The 21,060-nt window shown below is 44.0% G+C and overlaps 1 protein-coding gene across 6 annotated transcripts in view; it reads left to right on the top strand.

The window, feature by feature from the left end:
* Positions 1 to 21,060, top strand: part of JAK1 (Janus kinase 1) — a 116,778-nt gene that overhangs the window by 30,543 nt on the left and 65,175 nt on the right. For 2 of the 6 annotated variants that reach the window (XM_075832771.1, XM_075832767.1), the window contains exon 1: positions 15,864 to 16,009. The exons of the other annotated variants lie outside the window; for them this stretch is intronic. The gene's annotated coding sequence lies outside the window, so the exon portion shown is untranslated. Of the gene's footprint in view, positions 1 to 15,863; positions 16,010 to 21,060 lie in introns of those variants that run through there. 6 annotated transcript variants of the gene reach the window in all.

Here is a 21,060-nt window from a genome sequence, read left to right as displayed (position 1 = left end):
TAGAGGATCTGTCAGCTCTCCTGTGTGGTGTAGTATAGAGGAGCTGTCAGCTCTCCTGTGTGGTGTAGTATAGAGGATCTGTCAGCTCTCTTGTGTGGTGTAGTATAGAGGATCTGTCAGCTCTCCTGTGTGGTGTAGTATAGAGGAGCTGTCAGCTCTCCTGTGTGGTGTAGTATAGAGGATCTGTCAGTTCTCCTGTGTGGTGTAGTATAGAGGAGCTGTCAGCTCTCCTGTGTGGTGTAGTATAGAGGATCTGTCAGCTCTCCTGTGTGGTGTAGTATAGAGGAGCTGTCGGCTCTCCTGTGTGGTGTAGTATAGAGGATCTGTCGGTTCTCCTGTGTGGTGTAGTATAGAGGAGCTGTCAGCTCTCCTGTGTGGTGTAGTATAGAGGATCTGTCAGTTCTCCTGTGTGGTGTAGTATAGAGGACCTGTCAGCTCTCCTGTGTGGTGGTATATATTTTTTCCGACTCCGTTATTTTAGAATACAATAAACAAAAGACTATCAGACTTTCTGGATTACCAGATGTCGGATTAAAGGAATATTGTGTGTATCTATGTAGGAACTCGGTCCACCTTAAGTGCTGCTGTGGGAGGGGCGGCGCTGTACGGTTGTATTCCTAGCAGCAGAGAGCCGTTTCCTGAAACTAATTCTGATCTAACATTGTACGTGAGACGGCAGAGGCTACTGTGACCAGGAAATCCCCCCCCCCCCCCCCTATTTCCCATCCTCTGCATAATGAAGACTAAGACGTCTTTATGTGTCCGCGAGCTGGAGATATAATATATATAATACACTTTTATTACTTTGATATGACAATGATGGTTGTGACGGGAAGCACGGGAAAAATAAGTTTATTAGCGTATTTTTATGCGTGTCTGGATGTGTTACTCATATGAGAACAAGTACAAACTGGCAGCGCTGGTCTATGTCAGAGTCTATGGGTTCATATACAGTTTTCTGACCTGCTATGATGGCATAGGCTGCTGTACGGACATCTTCTAGTAAATAAATGCTGCCCATCCCCCACACTCCACTGCTTGCTGACCACGAAATTGGCTCGTGGGGTCCAAATTTCAACAATCAAACATTTTAATCTATTACTGCTGTGTGAAAAAAAAAAAAAGTGGGTGCTTTTTGAGGCAAAATGCATTTTTAGATTGTCCCTAGGGGGTCCCGACATCCTCAGAAGTGCATGCTGTCTGAAGCAACAGGTGAAATACTGCCCCCTATTCCCCAAATTGGCAGATATTCTTGCCATCATTTCCCATCTCCACAATGCTGGCTGGCACTGTCTGGGGCAAAGTTGATGGTGCCGACTTGACCATGCCGGATTAATAGAAATTTTCCTGATGGTCTGGAACTTTGGCGCAGCTCTTGAATATCTTGTAGTATTGGTAGTGGTGCGGCCGAAAACTACCATTACTGCATTGGAAAAATATATCTATTTGGTGACCGGCCTGCCTGATCTCCGTCCTAAAATTAGGGTGGTTGTTTTCTAAGACACTGGAGCTGCACTTAACCCCTTCCAGTGAAAGGACGTAAATATACGTCCTAGCGGATGGAGAGAAGTTTGCAGCTGACAGCCTGCTATAACGGACAGGATCAGAGAGAACTCCGATCCCAACTGTTTAACCACTTAGATCACGCAGTCAATAGCGACTTTGGCATCTAAGCTGTTCAACAAGGGGGAGGGCTCACGCTTTTGTCCCATAGGCCCCATGGGTTGTCATGGAAGTCAAGGGCCAGAGGCAGGGAGAACAGTAAAAGCATAATATACTGCAATACAGGAGTATTGCAGTGTATTGTACAAGCGATGACACAACGCATGTTTAAGTACATGTGCATGAATATGTGGGACTAAAAAAGAATTTTAAAAAAAAGTTTTTAAAGGCTATGTAAACCTTTTTGACCTTTTTTTATTTAAAAAAAAATCCCTTTCAATCTGTTTTTGGAGAAACATTATAATGTAGTTTTTATTAAAAATTATTTTTACTTTTTGAGATACAGCTGCTTTGTATCCTGTATACAGAGCATGTGTATCTAGTGCTAAATCCTGTTCCCGTCAGGTCCTCGGGACTGACGGGTTCAGGGTCAGTGGGTCCTGCGTGTCTCTGACAGTTCATAACTTAGATGTGATCGATTTACAGGTGGATCCTGCGTGTTCGAGATACTTAGGACCCGTTGACACTGAACCCATCAGGTCCGAGGGACTGACCGATTCAGGTCTTAGCGAACGACACAGCTGCTCTGTATAGAGAATACAAAGCAGCTGTATCTGAAAAAAAGTTTCACCAAACACACTGACCTTTTTATTTTAAAAAAAAAAAAATCCCTTTCAAAGGTGTACATAACCTTTTCATAAAATTATTAACGATGCATAAAACTAAAAGTTCAACCAATAAAAACATAATATATATATATATATAATTTGGTATCGCTGCATTCCAAAAACATCTGAACGATTACATTATAAAGTTATTTCTCCCACACGGTGAACGCTGTAAAAAAAAAACAAAAAAACAATTACAGAATTTATGTATTTTGGTGAAAAATTGAGAAAAAAAGATATGTCCCCCAAAATGTCAAAATAAACACAATCTCTCATATTTTAATCAACAGAAAAGTATAGGTCTCAGAGTACGGCGACACAATTTTTTAGATTTATTTTTTTTTAACCATTTTGTACTTTGTAAAAGTAGTAAAACATAAAAAAAAAAATTATAAATTTGGTATGGCCGTAATCATATTGACTCACAAAGTTACATCGCGGTGAACCCAGTGAAAACATAACCCAAAGAACAATGGAGACATTTCTGTACAACTCGTCCCGCAAACCCAAACACTCGTTAGGACTCTTGGTAAGTCGGGAGGACATTTTTTTTTTTTTTTTTTTTGCAGTTTTTCAAAATCACCGGCCCGTGAATTATTAGGCAAAATGCATGAGAACTATATCGCAAAAAAGGTGTATGGAAAAAGTACAAATGTGTTGTGTTCTTAGACCTATATATTTTTTTTACGCCTACTTCAACAGATTTGGAAAGTTTAAGGAATGGGAGAATCTAAAAGGAGTAAGATGCGCCAAGTTTATTAAAGATGTGCGGCATTTTTTGGTGCAAAATGGTTGGAAATTATGAAAGTGATTTTTTTTTTTTGGTATATGATTGGAATATAGAGCTGATATTCACGCTGTATGGGGGAGGGGAGTGTATATATAGATACTATGGTTGCGTATGTAGGGAGTCGTGACATCCGGCCAAAACACATTTTTCATTTTTAGACCTGAACTTTGGCATCAATGATTTTTTTAGGATCAGCTAATTGGGGACCTAAGAAACTGGCGCTGGGTAGAAAGACATTTTTAATTTGCACAATTTTGGATTTTTTTTGTTTTTTTGTTCAAGAACAGTGAGTCCTCCCTACCCTTCCCCCACACAGAGAAGCAAGAGACCATAGACACGAGATGAATACTGGTGGGTGACCCTTCATTCGTATGTCTGTACTTTTGGATGATCGCCCTAGAAATCGTTTCTAAATATACGCAAACTAAGGATCCCAAGGCTACATCATAACTCCCATCTGACCTGCTTTCCGTGGGATTGTCATGCGAAACGGACCTAAAAGGGGGTGAGAGTTCTACAAATGTTCCCCAAAGTGTATTAAAAAAGTTCCGTATACGCGGATTAAAATGTTGGGCGGTATGGCTACAAATACTGTATATAAATTCAGTAACCTGATGGGGAATGTAGTACTCTAGGGCTTCATGCTCATGGCTGTATTACGGCTCAGTACAACCTCTGAGTTGCTGTAATAGGGCACCCCCTTCTTGGTGTTTTACGGTACCTCGGTATGCCTCCGATGTCCCAGTGAGGCACTCAATTTTTTATTTTTTTTGTCTATCTGCTTCAATACGAATCCAGCAGAAAATCCTATTGTGCCATGTTCTAGCGGGTACCATATATTACAGAGAATATCTCAGACGTATAGCGCCCCACGGAGCACTACATGGCAGCACACAGAGTCCCTGTGACTGTATCACAAATCATAGGCTTAGATACATCACTCTACAGGATTGCCTACTCCAACTATATGATTGCATTTTTGACGTGTTTTTATTTTGTCTCGTGTTTTCATGTTTGGTTTCAAATGAGAAATCTAAAGTTTTTGCAATACTAGACTTTTTCTAACAATCAGTGCCTTTTTGTTTATTTTGGATTAATCGAAACTTTATTTTTTCGCAATAAACCTAACTTTTTTTTATTCCATCACATTCATTTAATTTCTATTACACGTGAAAGGATTAGATACAGCGGCTCAGCAGACAGGATCACACATGATAGGTTTAGACACAGTGGCTTAATAGACCGTATCACACATGATCGGCTTAGATACAGCGGCTCAAGAGACTGTATCCTATATTACAGACTTTGACACTATAGCTAAGCAGACCGTATCACACACAGGCTTGGATACATCACTCAGGATACCGTATCATACATGATAGATCTAGATATACTAGCTCAGAAAGCAGTAGGATTAGATACAGCGGCTCAGCAGACAGGATCACACATGATAGGCTTCGATGCAGCAGCTCAGCAGATCGTATTATACATAAAAATCTTAGATACATCACTCAGGAAACCGTATCGTATATTATAGGCTTAAACACAATAACTAAGAAGACCGTATCACACATGATAGGCTTAGGAGATAGTCATATATTATAGACTTGGACACAATAGCTAAGCAGACCGTATCACACACAGGCTTGGATACATCACTCAGGAGACCGGATCATACATGATAGGTCTAGATATACTAGCTCAGAAAACTGTATCAAACATGATAGGCTTAGATACACTGGCTCAGCAGCAAGCAGCAAAATGCTAATAAGAATAATCTTAAAATGTTGGCAATAGTTGGACAATCTATTGAAAATCCAGCTAGATACAATGCATAATGCCTGCCTCTGTTACATACTATCCCCAACCCCACCTATTGGCTCATCAGATTGAGTTTGGCACACGGGTATATGGCATTGACTGTTAACATCGGCATTTCTACTTATGTTGGCAGCACAGATCATCCCGTGTTTGTGTAAGGCTTAAAAGAGGCATTTCAAGAAAAAAATTGTGCATCTACCTGAAGTTTACACAAAGATTTATTATTTTATTTCAATACATTTTGAAGTATTAAAGTTAAGTAAAAATTCTATATGTTAGGAGGTATAGGATCAAAAATAGAATAGGATCAAAAATAGGATCGCCAGACACCTATACCCCTACAACTAATGAGGACTGGTGGTTCTGTACATAAATGCCAATCGTAGATCATCAATACTGGAACCCATAAAACCTCTATGGGCCACAGATACCGATAGCAAGTCGGTAAAAGTAGAACAATCTGTTAAAGGAATTTCCAGACCCTAAATATTGCTAGACTATCCTCAGGATAGGCGATCAATAGCTGATCAGTTTGGGTCCGACCCCCGGGATCCCCGCCGATCAGCTGTTTTGAGCGCTGCTTCCTCTTTATTCCGATCACTGCTCGTATTGTAAATCGCCAACACAGTTGTAATGGCGATTCACAGTATTACAACCATCTCCCAAAATGAAGGGAAGCAGCGCACATACGAGCGCTGCGGCTCCTTCAAAACAGCTAATCAGCGGGGGTCCCGGCAGTCGGACCCTGACCGATCAACTATTAATGGCCTATCCTGAGGATAGGCTATCCATTTTTGTGGACTGGAAAATCTCTTTAATACCCCTTTACACAGGCCAATGATTCACGCTCCTTCCCGATCATTTCCCTGCGTAAACAGGGCAACGACCAGTCGATGATGCTCATTCATTGGCTGATTGTATCGTTTATGCCGCTGAAAATCTTATCGTTGTCGGCAGCACATCTCCCGGTGTAAACGAGGAGACGTAATGCTGACATGATAGAAATGTATGGGGATGAGCGATCGTAGTAACGTTCGCTCACCCCCATGAATTGCTCCTTGTGGAAAGAGCAAACGAGCGCCGATCAACTAGCTGTCTTGCTGATCAGCGCTTCGTCTTGGCGTCGGGCTGTGTAAGACAACCCTTAGGAATAACTGCTCCTTTAAAATATTTGCATTCTACAACTGCTCGACTATAAAACATCCCCAAACCTTCTGCAAACAGTAATAGATGCAAATAACACCTGGTAAAGCAGAGCAAGCGCAATTTATTAGGTGCTACTGAAATTAAGATATTGAACTCTCATATCTCTCAAAGATAACCATTTCAATGCAAGCAGAATATCCCCAAAGTACAATTTTTTTTTTTATTTTTTTTTTTACCATTCAGCTTCCATGTATCCGGTATACGTAGAAGCTGTATCGTTCTCTCTCAGAAAATTCCGTCAGTTCAGTTTAATCGTGATCGATAGTAGCTGGTTCTTGCGTGTCAGAGACACGCAGGACCCGTTCCCTGTTGGGCCGTCGCTACAGCTCAACTGACGGAATCAGCTGAGAGAGTACGATACACTTTCTATGTATCCTGTTCGATAGAAGCTGTATCGCAAAAAGTTAATAATTTTATTTTTTGTCATAAAAGTGAATTTGACAGTAAAAACACAAAATACATTAATTTTTAGTTTTAAAATAATAGCTTCCAAAGGTGTACATAACCTTTTAACAGGAGGAAACTAAAAGCACAATACACTAACGATTTAATGTTCAAGTTCCTTACTAGGACTAAAAAAAAAAGTAAAGATGAATTAAATGCAGTTTTTAGTAATAGAGGAAAAATAAATATATTAAAAGTTAAAAAAAACACCTTTTCCCATTTTCCCTCTAAAGTAATGTAACAAAAAATAAGTAAACGTAGTAGGTATCGGCACATCTGCAAAAGGCTGAACCATTCTAATAAAAGGTGATTGAACCCGCAGGGTGAATGACATAAAAAAAACAAAGCAACGCAACAAAAACAGAATTGCTGTTTTTTAGTCACCTTACCTAACCAAAAAATGTAATAAAAACTGATCAAAAAGTTGCAAGTACCTCAAAATAGTACAAAAAAAATAAATAAATACAGCTCGCCCCACAAAACCCACGCCCTCACACCACTACATCGATGGAAAAATATCAAAGTTATGTGTCTCAGAATATGGAGCCAGAACAATGGTCACTTTAAGAAATAGTTTTTATTTTATAAAACTAGTAAAGCATAAAAAAAATTATAAATGAGGCATCACTGTAATTGTATTGACCTGCAGAATAAAGTTAATGTAATTTTTACTGCAGGGTGAACGCTGTAAAAACACCCCCCCCCCCAAAAAAAAAAATTGGAGAAATTGCTGTTTTGTTTTGATTTTTTTTTATATTCCACCCCTAAAATAATTTGTACAAATTTCTCAGTATATCATAAGGTAACTTAAATGGTGCCATTTAAAAACGACAACTCGTTGCGCAAAAAAAAAAAGCCCTCCTATGAATATTCCAACTGAAAAAAAATATAATATATATATATATATATATATATATATATATTTATATTATTTTTATGGCTTTTGGGAGGCGTGGAGGAAAAAACAAAGCAAAAAAAATAAATAGCTGCAGCTGGGTTAGTCCGAATCTGATAACTTCTAAAATGCTGTGAGGGTATCGACAAATATAGACAAGGAACTGGAAAACATTAAAATGGTTTATCCATCATATATAGAGAAATAATGCATATAAAATTTAAAGGGAAACTCTATTTTTTGATTAAGTGGGAATCTGCTGCAAGAGAATTTCACAGTAGAAGAGCGGTAGAAAATTTTAGTCCATCTGCCTAGGATCTTATTCAGACTAAAATACGTCCGGTGACGTCCGTTTTATAACCTCGCACAGACGCATGTTTTTCAATGAGGTCGTTGACATGGCCGTTCTTTTAACATGTCCTATTTTCGTCGGAAATTTACGGATTCCCCAATAGACTAAAATCTATGAAGGATCCGTAAAAACGAGTCCCGCATGGGTGTGACTTGGATGTGAAATACGGCTGTTTTTCTTGTCTGAGTTTGCACTGGTTTGTGTGAATGTGCCCTAAATCTCGCGTTGCGTAAATCACATTGAAAATGCTGGAAGCTTCAACTCAGACGAGAACTTGGCTTTTGCTACAGGATGAGCAAGTGTCGGATTAATATGGAGGAAAGGGCCGTAACCTTCATATATAGTGGGACTGTACGGAGATACAAACTTTTGGGCAAGAAACTTTCCTTTTAATATCTGGTCTTGTATGGAAAAAAATATCTGCAGGTCCTGGATTGTCATTACTAAACATAGGTCTGGATTTAGCACCTCCAACTCCTAAATCAGATGGTACAAAAAAATTCTAGGAGCAGCCAGAATAGAGATGGCTACGACATTGAGGTCGGACTCTACACCCCCATGAAGAGAAGTAATAAATAAGGTAAATGGATATTGCCAGAATCCATTTTGGATGATGAGAATCTGAAAAGGATGGAAACTTTGAGGAGAAATTGGACACATTAGAATCTAATGTAACACTTTTTTTTAAAATATATTTTGTAACATGGGAGTCCTTTTTTATTTTTTAATTTTTGTGAAAAGGGCTGAAAAAGGGAAATATTATTGTAAGGATCCCAATGTTAACAGAAGTTTTATGTGGTCTGAATAAATTATCAAAAAAGGATGCACAGAGCATTTCCCTCTAAGTGCGTTGGCTCCATCATCGGAGTCCAGGATCCACTAGTACATAGAGGGTCCTTTTAAATATCCCAGCGCTAGAGCGCATGGAGTCATGCAGACTTTGGTTTGGAGCCACTTTTTAGGATCTATAAGTAAACTTTTGGCTACGTTGTCAGTGATTGCAGCAACCTAGTTCTTCTTCTTTGACGTGTCTGTGAGCGGAGACCCCAACGATCACGAAAATTAAAGGGCCACTGTGTATCTTCTCTACAGTCCCCGTCATTGTAATAAAAGTGGCATCAACATCGATATTTTAAACTATGTTTTAAACATGACCGAATAAAATAAGAAGTTTTATACTACGAGTGCTGGATACATCTCTCCGTTTACTACTGCCATCAACATCACTTGGCAGCCCCTGCGTTCTAGCAATCAGTAGGGATCTCTGCTTATGGACCCCGACCAGGGGCAGACATAGCAGAAAGCTGCCGTACAAGAACAGTATGCAGCTCCCATGCTGTCCCAACAGCTAATGAGAGTGAGGAGTTTGTCATGTAGCCCCTCATTAACCAATCTGTGAGCCAATTTCTCTGACAGATCGCCGGTAATTTAATTTAGCGTAGCCCATAGACCAGTCAGGTCTCCGTGTGGCTGTCCAGCTACTGCAAAACTACAACTCCCAGCATGGTGGATGATGTTGTTTTGCAACAGCTGAAGGGGCACAGGTGGAGAATACTGTAGTAGACCGTAAAAGTATTGTCGCCCCCCCCCCTTTTTAATATATCTATCCACTGTACAGCACTACAGAATGACCATAATCCTGCCCCCCCCCCCCAATCCATGGTATGTCATAAAGGTAGAAAAAGATCACACGTTGCGGTCAAAATGCGTTTTCTGCTGCACGGTTTGCTGCAAAAAAAAAAAAGCCACATTTTGACCATGATGTGTGAACTCCGCCCAAGGTGCATATTCACTTTAATTGTGTTGTTTACGTGGATCTAGGGCGATTCTTATCATCCACTTTTTTTTCTTATGGTAACGCTCCGAAAAAAAAAAAAAGCGACTTGTTTTCTCTATGTAAACCTGAGTGAACAGAAATGCCGGCAGTCACAGAAGGTGAACCTTTCCTCTGTACATGGCTCGGCGCATTTACCATAGCAACATCCTTCCTGCCGTGGTTTGTACAGAACGCCAAGTACTCAGCCCCTAGACAAGAACAATATGTTTACTACTGAAGCAGCGGCCTTGGGTTCTGAGCGCACCCATCGTCCTGAATATTCAGCATAACAATTGCTTTATTTAAAGGGACAGTCTGACTATTATCTGCCACGTGCGGTAAGATTAGAGTAGAAAGCGTTCTAGCCGGCGAGACGTTCTGTAACGGGAATGTTTTGTACAAATGGATGGATTTGATCAGTTGGGGTTGTTTACACATGCAATAAAGATTACTATAGAAATGGCGGATGATTCAAATTTAGGAACTATGTCTGAAAGGGGTTTTTTGACCCTGCTTTTTATAGCTAGATCTACATAACCATTTTAATGGCAGGGACTCCCACGATCGCTAGAACATGAGACCCAAGTCTGACAACCCCCCGCCGGACCGTGCTGCGGAGGGCGAACATGTGCGCTGCGGCTGCATGCAACTTCCTGGGCATTACAGAAGAAGCTGTGCGCTTGGTGGGGGTTACCACTGTTTAGGTGATACTGTAAATGTTATACCCCTTTAAATGGGATCATGTCTTCAATAATCTCAGGGGGCCACAAAAAAAGTCACCTGCGTTTAACGTATACGTTCGAAGATTTCCAGTTCTATATATCAAATATAGTGCCCTAACGTGATGAGAAGGGGGTGTTGGATCCAACAGCTCCCTGACCCTAGACATTATTTTATAACGAAATCCAGTTACATGGTGGGCAATGCTTCTAGGGGAGAATACCTCCGTAATATAACAGAGATTCCTTAGTTTTCCTCACGGAGTCATACGTAGGTCACAGGGAGCCATAGCATGAGCCCATAGATTTCTATAGGTGCCGTATAATGGATCCATAATGCAGCCTTCCATATGAGCTCTATGACATACCAGCTTAGCAGACGGTATCACACATATCTGAAAAACTTCATACGGAGTCGTTCCCTCCACCTATGCGTCCAATGGTGGCAAGCAGCGGCTCGCTGAGTGAGAGATTGGGAACGTTGATACGTTACAACCATTGGTCAAAGATCTATCCGGCTGTTTGAAAGCTAGCAAACCTGTATTGTAGACATTGGAACATATAGATTGGGATCCTAAATACTGTTGGATTACCTGTGATGGCGCTTTCATGTATTGTAGTATAACTCAAGACCCGGCACTACTGTCCATCTCTTATCATTTGGATCACTATAGTCAATACCGTAAGGAATTTTTGATAATGTCTGTGAACTACTCGTTGAAGCACAATTAATTTTATTACAATGTTTTGCAAGTTAGGGGATTGTATTTGGGTGTGAAATTCTCCTCCTTTCTTAGTTATTTATAATCTGGAGAAACCGTTTTTTTGGTGACATCACTTGGTATGCACGTTACATAGACGACCTTCTCATATGGGAGGGTCGTATGTGTGACATCCCATGCAAAAAATATGTATATTCTAAAATTTTACTGTGCGTTCTGATCCCAATAAAATATTTTTAGATTTGTCATTGTTAGTAATCAACAAAATTAGCACAAAGACATTTAACGCGTTAGTGACCGCCAATACACCTTTTCACGGCGGCCACTAACTGGCTTTATTCTAATGCATGCGCCTTTTTGCAGGGGCCACTAACTGGCTTTATTCTGATGCATACGCCTTTTCACGGCGCTGCATCAGAATAAATCTGCGGCGCCGGGAGCATTTAAAACTTCCTGTTCTCAGCTACCTCCAGGAGCTGAGAACTTGGGTCATCGCTGCTTGAGCGGGCGGATCGAAATCCATCCGTTTAACCCCTTAGATGCGCCGCTCAATAGCGAGCGCCGCATCTAAGTGGTTTTGGAGAGAGGGAACGAGCTCTCTCTCTCACCCCAACGGCACCTTGTATGCTATCGGAGGGTGCCAGTGTCTTCTATGGCAGCCGGGGGCCTGATAATGATCCCCAGGTCTGTCTGTAGTGGATGCCTCTGGCATGACCTAGCAGATGCCTGTTCATTGTAAACGGACAGGCAGTAATACACTGCAATACAGAAGTATATCCGTGTATTCCAAAAGCGATCGGACGATCGCATAGTGAAGTCCCCTAGTGGGACTAGTAAAAAAAGTTAAGAAAAAGTTTAATAAAGTTATTAATAAATAAATAAGTGAAAAAAAATAATGAAAAACTCACTTTTTCCCCTTACAAAATGCTTTATTATGAAAAAAGAAGTTAAAAAATTACACATATTTGGTATCGCCGCGTCCGTAACGACCCAAACTATAAAGTTATTTATGGTATTTAACCCGCTCCGCGAACGCTATGAAAAATAATGCCAGCTTTGTGGTTTTCTGTTCATCCTGCCATAAAAAGTCGCATGTACTCCAAATTGGTACTGATAGAAACTACAAGTCGTCCCGCAAAAAAAAAAGCCCTCGTACAGATGCATCGGCGGAAAAATAAAGTAATGACTCTTCAAATATGGAGGCACAAAAACACATCATGTTGAAAAAAAAAAGTGTTTTTACTGTGTAAAACATAGGAAAACCATATAAATTTGGTCTAGTCGCAATCGTAACAACCCGCTGAATAAAGTTATGTTATTTATACCACATGGTAAATTGCGTAAATTAAAGACGCAAAAAAATTGGCGAAATTGCTGTTTTTTCTTTCTTTTACACCCCAAAAAAAGTTAAGAAAAGTTAATCAAATTATATGTTCCCCAAAATGGTGCTATTAAAAAAATACAACTTGTCCCGCAAAAGTCCTTATACAGCTATGTAGACGCAAAAAAATAAAAAAAGTTATAGCTCTTGGAATGCGACGACGGAAAAACGTAAAAAAATAGCCTGGTCATCAAAGTTTAAAATAGGCTGGTCATTAAAGGGTTAAGAAGAAACCACAGCTAATACTATTCTTCATGCTGATTCCTGTCACCCTACTCACATAATTAAAAATATCCAAACGGCCAAATTGATAAGATCCAAGCGCAATTGTTCTGAAAATGCTTTTTTTTTTTTAGGTCCGAGCGTGATCGTTTTAGGTGTAGATTTAAATGACACGTTTTCCTGTTTAGTAAAAGTATAAAACAATAGTGAGGCGATTATATCCCTACAGGTATACAGCGAAGAATCTGGCGCTATTAAAAATATTCGCCATAAGTTCATTCCTGTATTATATCAAGAGGAGACCCTCACCAAGGTTTTGAAACAATGTTTCAAACGTATTTCAAGGCGAGCACCAATGATAGGCAATATATTATCTCCAAGTTTATGGAAAATTAAACCTTATTGGACCTGGTTGAGACATAAGGTGATGTTCACACGCTTTGCAAAAAAACTTCAGAAAATACGGAGCTGTATTCAAGGCGTTTTTTTTTTTTTTAGCAACTCGCGTTTTTCCGGCCGTTTTTTGGAGCTGTTTTTCTATAGAGTCCATGTAAAACGGCTTCCGATTTTTTTCAGCCGTTTTTCAGGATGTTTACGGACCGAAAAACGGCCGATAATAAGCCGTGTGAACGTACCCTCACACACCTGATAGGGTTAGATACACCCACTCAGTAGACCGGATCATACATAATAAAGATGCACCCACTTAGGAGACAGTATTACACCGGATCGGCTTAGGGTATGTTCACACGGCCTCTTTTCAGCCGTTTTTCGGGCCGTAAACGCCACATAAAAATGGCTGAAAATACGGGGGACTGAACGCCTCCAAACATCTGCCCATTGATTTCAATGGGAAAAATAGCGTTCCCACGGGGCGTTTCTTACGCGGCCGTTTTTAAAAACGGCGCGTAAACAAATGCCTCGTAAAAAAGTAGTGCATTTCACTTCTTGAGACGTTTTTCATTGGGTCAATAGAAAAACCGCTCCAAAAGCGGCTGTAAAATACGCATCAACAAACGCTTGATACTTAAAAAAACGGCTTAAAATCAGAGGCTGTTTTCCCTTGAAAACAGCTCCGTATTTTACAGTCGTTTTATGTTTGCCGTGTGAACATAGCCTTAGATACAGTGGCTCGGCAGATAGTATCAGACATGATCGACTTGGATACCCCAGCTCATTGTACGATTTATATCACTGACTCAGAAGACCGTATCACACATGGTAGGATTAGATACGGATGCTCAGCAGACAGTATCAAACATAGGATTAGATACAGATGCTCAGTAGACAGTATCGCACATGATAGGATTAGATACAGCAGCTCAGAAGACAGTATCGCACATGATAGGATTAGATACAGCAGCTCAGAAGACAGTATCACACATGATGGGATTAGATACAGATGCGCAGTAGACAGTATCACACATGACAAATTTAGATACACCCTAGACATTTTCTAGAAACTATTTAGAACAATATTCAGTAACGTTACACGATGGGGAAAGTAGTGCAGTAAGAAGTGGAGATTTTAGATATAATACGATTATTACATCTGGGAACTACATATTTTACTGTAAGGATGGAAGAAGAACGGAGTCTATTACTGGTGACGTGTGTCATTCTGCAGCAACAAGAGTAAAGACCAGTAAGATCTGTACATTGTATAGAACGTTATACCCGATACATAGACCTCCGTCCTGAGAGAAGCGGCGGCCACTAAAAGCCGCCACTCTGCCTGGTCATGAAGGGGTTAATGTCCCATACAAGGTCTTCATCTCCCCCGAGGTTCTTCATAGCTCATCTCCAGTCAATACGATGGCGTTCTTAGACCCTTCTCCACGTTTCCCTCCATTGATCCAGCGCTTTTATTGACTGTGAAATATTCCAGACCATCTGGTAATCCCGGATTAAGACCGTTTGTAACTATTTTTTGACAGAAGTCGGATTAGCGTGGGACACCGGATTAAAAGAATTGAGCTGGACCAGAGCATCGGCCGAGTGCGGAATATTTTTGCTAATTTTTTTTGCACATTTTTTTTTACAGGTCTCCCATTGAAATGTATAGGGGGTGAAGTTTGCGTGAGTTGCATCGCACCAAAGTCGCAGTTGACTGTCGCATTACGTTGCATGCGTTTTGCGGCTCTGCATGAATATTGATGCTTGTGTTGCGCAAGTCAACCAGACAAAACCGCATCAAATCTCCCGCGTAACTAAGACAAACATGAGGCGCAGACTTCCTGGGCGTCTTCTTGGCGCCGTCCTGGTTCTTCATGTCACTCCAGGTACAATAGCGCCATGAAGATGCCCAGAATAAGTAACGCCCGTTCTCCCACTATTTACATGGTTTTTGTAATATGTCGTTTTGTGAACAGTTTTTAATTCCTTTAATCCGGCATCCAATGGTCAGGATTTTACGATAATCCCCAAAAAAATAATCCTGTTTCAATCCCCTATTTCTGGACGGTCTGGAATAATTTGTAGTCAATGGAAGTGATGGATTTATGGAAAGAAATTGAGAAAAACTTCTTTGTATTGACTGGAAATGAACTATGGAGAATCTTTGGGGCTGTGTAGAGATCACATCAGGACAGGAATGACGAGGGGGGACCCTAAAATATATACAGCAATCCCACCACATCTGAATTTGGACCAGCTGGTTGCTAGGCAACTGCCTGAATTTATTTGGGTTGGCTTGGAAAGAATCTGAAAGACTTCCTAATGGATACAATGGAAAAATGAAGTTGTCACAACTCCGCCCTGTATTTAACAACGCTGAATAGTAATATATTAATATATAGATTTTTACGTCCTCTATCCCGATATTGTTTTCCCATGAAATGTGTCCAAAAGTCGACTGTTATCTACACTGACTAATTTATTTGCAATCATGTCTTGTGTGTGTGTGTGTGTGTGTGTGTGTGTGTGTGTGTGTGTGTGTATGTATTTTATGCTTGTGGCTCTGGGTTGCTGGGACTTGTGGTTCTCCACAGTACTCTGTATTACTGTATACAGGCACAGTCAGTGCGGTTGTGACGGGTGGTGCTGTCGGGAGGGCGGACGATCGCTCTGGATTAAAGTTGGGAAGATCTTCATCGCTTCATTAATTTCTCAGATCCACCTTAAGAACTCCAGCCGGCCGGGGCTCTCCGCGCATGCGCAGCGCCATGATTGCTTGCGCGAGCTGTCAGTCAAGTGACGGGAAGCGACTGCTCGGGCCGCGCGCTGAAGGGGAGAAGTCCTAACGACGAGGAGAACGGACTACCGGGAGCAGCTGCCGTGTGAGGGAAGGACCGGCACCGAAAGCGTCCGGGGTGAGAAGCGGGAAACGGGGGGACTGAGGGAGGCGGTAAATAAAGTCTGTCCAGAGTGAGGGGAGTAGTTAAACAGCACAGGAGGAGAATGAGGGGAGTAGTGTGATATTCAGTGGAAAGGGGGTTAGTGAGGCGGTCGTTAGAGATTGTGGGGAGTAGTGAGATGATAGTAGGGGGAATATTGAGGGCAGTAGTTAGATAGCAGAGGAGGATAATGAGGGGAGTAGTGCAATAGTCGGTGGAGATTGAGGGGAGTAGTGAGATAATGTAATGGTAGGTGGAGGGTGAGGGGAGTAGTCAGAGTAGTGCGTGAGGTGGGGGAAGTTTGAGGGGAGTAGTGAGATTGTAGGATGATGGGTGTAGTGGGTCTGGACATTACTGATGCTAGGAGTAGTTGGTCAGTTATTGGAGTAGCTGATGAGAGGATGTTGGGAGATGTAGTAGTGGAGATGTGGATATCTCGGGCACAGTGGGGGGTTGTGGAGTAATTGTACATATTACGTGAGTGGGCAGAGGATGTTTGGGGAGTAGTACGTGAGTGGGTGACTGGTGGGTGGTGATTGTTGATCTGGTATTGGCGGTGCTTCACCTTGTGTGTAAGAGGGGCACAGTGGGGAATAAGGGATACGTGGGATGTGTAGTGGAGGAGTGGGTGGAGGGTGAGGGGTGTAGTGGGGGAGTGGGTGGAGGGTGTAGTGGGGGAGTGGGTGGAGGGTGAGGGGTGTAGTGGGTGGAGGGTGAGGGGTGGAGTGGGTAGAGGGTGAGGGGTGTAGTGGAGGAGTGGGTAGAGGGTGAGGGGTGTAATGGAGGAGTGGGTGAAGGGTGAGGGGTGTAATGGAGGAGTGGGTGAGGGGTGTAGTGGAGGAGGGTGAGGGGTGTAGTGGAGTGGGTGGAGGGTGAGGGGTGTAGTAGAGGAGTGGGTGGAGGGTGAGGGGTGTAGTGGAGGGTGTAGTGGAGGAGTGGGTGGAGGGTGAGGGGTGTAGTGGAGGAGTGGGTAGAGGGTGAGGGGTGTAGTGGAGGAGTGGGTGAGGGGTGGAGTGGAGGAGTGAGTAGAGGGTGAGGGGTGTAGTGGAGGAGTGGGTGGGGGGTGTAGTGGAGGAGTGGGTGGAGGGTGAGGGGTGTAGTGGAGGAGTGGGTGGCGGGTGAGGGGTGTAGTGGAGGAGTGGGTGAGGGGTGAGGGGTGTAGTGGAGGAGTGGGTAGAGGGTGAGGGGTGTAGTGGTGGAGTGGGTGAAGGGTGGGGGGTGTAGTGGAGGAGTGGGTGGAGGGTGAGGGGTGGAGGGTGAGGGGTGTAGTGGAGGAGTGCGTGAGGGGTGTAGTGGAGGAGTGGGTGGCGGGTGAGGGGTGTAGTGGTGGAGTGGGTGAAGGGTGAGGGGTGTAGTGGAGGAGTGGGTAGAGGGTGAGGGGTGTAGTGGTGGAGTGGGTGAAGGGTGGGGGGTGTAGTGGGGTGGAGGGTGAGGGGTGTAGTGGAGGAGTGCGTGAGGGGTGTAGTGGAGGAGTGGGTGGAGGGTGAGGGGTGTAGTGGTGGAGTGGGTGAAGGGTGGGGGGTGTAGTGGTGGAGTGGGTGAAGGGTGGGGGGTGTAGTGGAGGAGTGGGTGGAGGGTGAGGGGTGGAGGGTGAGGGGTGTAGTGGAGGAGTGCGTGAGGGGTGTAGTGGAGGAGTGCGTGAGGGGTGTAGTGGAGGAGTGGGTGAGGGGTGTAGTGGAGGAGTGGGTGGAGGGTGAGGGGAGGAGTGGGTAGAGGGTGAGGGGTGTAGTGGAGGGTGTAGTGGAGGAGTGGGTAGAGGGTGAGGGGTGTAGTGGAGGAGTGGGTAGAGGGTGAGGGGTGTAGTGGAGGAGTGGGTAGAGGGTGAGGGGTGTAGTGGAAGAGTGGGTGAGGGGTGTAGTGGAGGAGTGGGTGAGGGGTGTAGTGGAGGAGTGGGTGAGGGGTGTAGTGGAGGAGTGGGTGAGGGGTGTAGTGGAGGAGTGGGTGAGGGGTGTAGTGGAGGAGTGGGTGAGGGGTGTAGTGGAGGAGTGGGTGAGGGGTGTAGTGGAGGAGTGGGTGAGGGGTGAGGGGTGGAGTGGGTGAGGGGTGTAGTGGAGGAGTGGGTGAGGGGTGTAGTGGAGGAGTGGGTGAGGGGTGTAGTGGAGGAGTGGGTGAGGGGTGTAGTGGAGGAGTGGGTGAAGGGTGAGGGGTGGAGTGGGTGAGGGGTGTAGTGGAGGAGTGAGTAGAGGGTGAGGGGTGGAGTGGAGGAGTGAGTAGAGGGTGAGGGGTGTAGTGGAGGAGTGGGTAGAGGGTGAGGGGTGTAGTGGAGGAGTGGGTGAAGGGTGGGGGGTGTAGTGGAGGAGTGGGTGAAGGGTGGGGGGTGTAGTGGAGGAGTGGGTGGAGGGTGAGGGGTGTAGTGGAGGAGTGGGTGGAGGGTGAGGGGTGTAGTGGAGGAGTGGGTGAGGGGTGTAGTGGAGGAGTGGGTGAGGGGTGTAGTGGAGGAGTGGGTGAGGGGTGGAGTGGGTGAGGGGTGTAGTGGAGGAGTGGGTGAGGAGTGGAGGAGTGGGTAGAGGGTGAGGGGTGTAGTGGAGGAGTGGGTAGAGGGTGAGGGGTGTAGTGGTGGAGTGGGTGAAGGGTGGGGGGTGTAGTGGAGGAGTGGGTGGAAGGTGAGGGGTGTAGTGGAGGAGTGGGTGGAGGGTGAGGGGTGTAGTGGAGGAGTGGGTGAGGGGTGTAGTGGAGGAGTGCGTGAGGGGTGTAGTGGGTGGAGGGTGAGGGGAGGAGTGGGTAGAGGGTGAGGGGTGTAGTGGAGGAGTGGGTAGAGGGTGAGGGGTGTAGTGGTGGAGTGGGTGAAGGGTGGGGGGTGTAGTGGAGGAGTGGGTGGAAGGTGAGGGGTGTAGTGGGTGGAGGGTGAGGGGTGTAGTGGAGGAGTGCGTGAGGGGTGTAGTGGAGGAGTGCGTGAGGGGTGTAGTGGGTGGAGGGTGAGGGGAGGAGTGGGTAGAGGGTGAGGGGTGTAGTGGAGGAGTGGGTAGAGGGTGAGGGGTGTAGTGGAGGAGTGGGTAGAGGGTGAGGGGTGTAGTGGAGGAGTGGGTAGAGGGTGAGGGGTGTAGTGGAGGAGTGGGTAGAGGGTGAGGGGTGTAGTGGAGGAGTGGGTAGAGGGTGAGGGGTGTAGTGGAGGAGTGGGTAGAGGGTGAGGGGTGTAGTGGAGGAGTGGGTAGAGGGTGAGGGGTGTAGTGGAGGAGTGGGTAGAGAGTGCGGGATGTGAGACCTTTCTGCACTAGTGGGAACTTTCTAGAAGGCACAGACTGTCAGGTTGATCCCAGGACCCACCAATGTTATCTACTGATGTGGAGTCCCCCTTTAAGGTGGGCAGGTGTAGAGCAGTGGTGGGCAACCTGTAGTTCACCAGTCGAAACTACATGTCGGACATGCTGAGAGTTGTAGTTTCACAATAGCCCAGAGAGTCAGAGTGTTGAAGGTATGACCCAGACCGTATCTCCATGGGGACGTCCGTCAGTATTTATAGGTAGACGTCTTACTACAATAAGGACAACTCTACAGGAAGAAGCAGTGACTGTGTCCGAACCCCACATAGCAAGTCACCATTACGGAGCAGCAGAAGACTGCGTGTCAATGTGTCAGGGAATTACATAGTCAGCAACTCCCTAATATATCATCATTATAGAATCGCTCCTGTTACAAGGTCTAATCTGATGAGGATTTTAATCCTGTCTGCAGCAAGCAGGCGCTGTTTATGGTGGTCTGTATTCTACGGAGCAGCATCCTCAGACTTTACTCTCCTGTTTCTGTAGCTCCCATAGATCAGCGTTGAGAGAAATGCAGCGACGTGCGGCCTTCTCACCATTCAATAATAGACTTTTAATAATGGTAAATTTTTCACCAGTGAAATTGGAGAGAGTAGTTGGCAAGAATTGCGCTTGCCTTTTAAAGGGGTTTTCCGGGATTATAATATTTATCTACTTACCTTAGGATAGGCCACCAATATCAGATTTGTGGGGGTCCGATTGCTGTGTGTGTATGTAGTAACTATGTATCATAGTTATGTACGACGCTAGGAGTCCCTGCCTCTCCGTGGAACTGCTGTCCCGTACTGAAAACATGATTACAGTACGGGACAGTTGTCCTGCAGAGAGGCAGGGACTCCTAGCGTCGTACATCACTATGATGCTAGGAGCCTGGATCCCTGCAGTGTGTTCGGTCCGGGACTTTACGGACCGAACATGCTCGTGTGAATCTAAGTATACCAAAGCATTATAGCAGCGATCTAAAGATCGCATAGTAAAGTCCCCTAGTGGGACTAATTAAATAAGTAATAAATGTGAAATAAAAATGACAGTTCAAGTTTTATTTAGTGAAAGTGTAAAAAATAAATAAAAGTACAAATATATGGTATCACCGTGACCGTAATGACTCAAACAATAAAGATATGTAATTTGAAACGCAAGGTCAGCACCGTAAAAAAAAAAAACCCGCAAAAAATGTCAACGGAAAAATTAAGTTATAGCTCTTTGAATGCGACTATAGAAAAATGAAGAAAATAGCTCGTCATTAGGGCCTAAATAGGCTGGTCACTAAGGGGTTAAGAGCGATTGAAATGATGTAAACTGTGCTGTATTTCCCCTGGTATTGCAGGTCTCCTCTTCTGTGTGATCGCTGCTCGCTGCGTGCTGGATAAAGCTTTTGCTTGTATCTTGTTTATAACACAGAATAATTGTAGTAAGATACAGTGGCGATTTTTAGCAGCGTGATAGCGTTACATATGTCATCTGACGCCAATCAAAAATTGTAAAAAATTGTCAAATATGAATCCGTAATCTCCTGATGAACTGAAATATTCAGCACAGGGGGCTTGTGTGGAGTTAGAGGTTTTCTGGGAATTTGATATTGATCGTCTATCCTTAGGATAGGCCATCCATATCAGATCGGTGGGGTCTGACACCCGGCACTCCCAGTGATCAGCGTGATCAGCTAGGTGAAGGCTCTGGACAGGGGTCTGCGCCTGTTATTGCAGCTCAGTCCCATTCCAGCAAATGGGACTGAGCTGCAATACCAAGCACAGCCACTACCAAATG

The sequence above is a fragment of the Rhinoderma darwinii genome, chromosome 7 (genome assembly GCF_050947455.1).
Source record: "Rhinoderma darwinii isolate aRhiDar2 chromosome 7, aRhiDar2.hap1, whole genome shotgun sequence".
In the NCBI taxonomy this organism is placed as follows: domain Eukaryota; kingdom Metazoa; phylum Chordata; class Amphibia; order Anura; family Rhinodermatidae; genus Rhinoderma; species Rhinoderma darwinii.
Note: the sequence above shows the minus strand (reverse complement) of the source record. Positions and strands in the feature narration are given on the sequence as shown.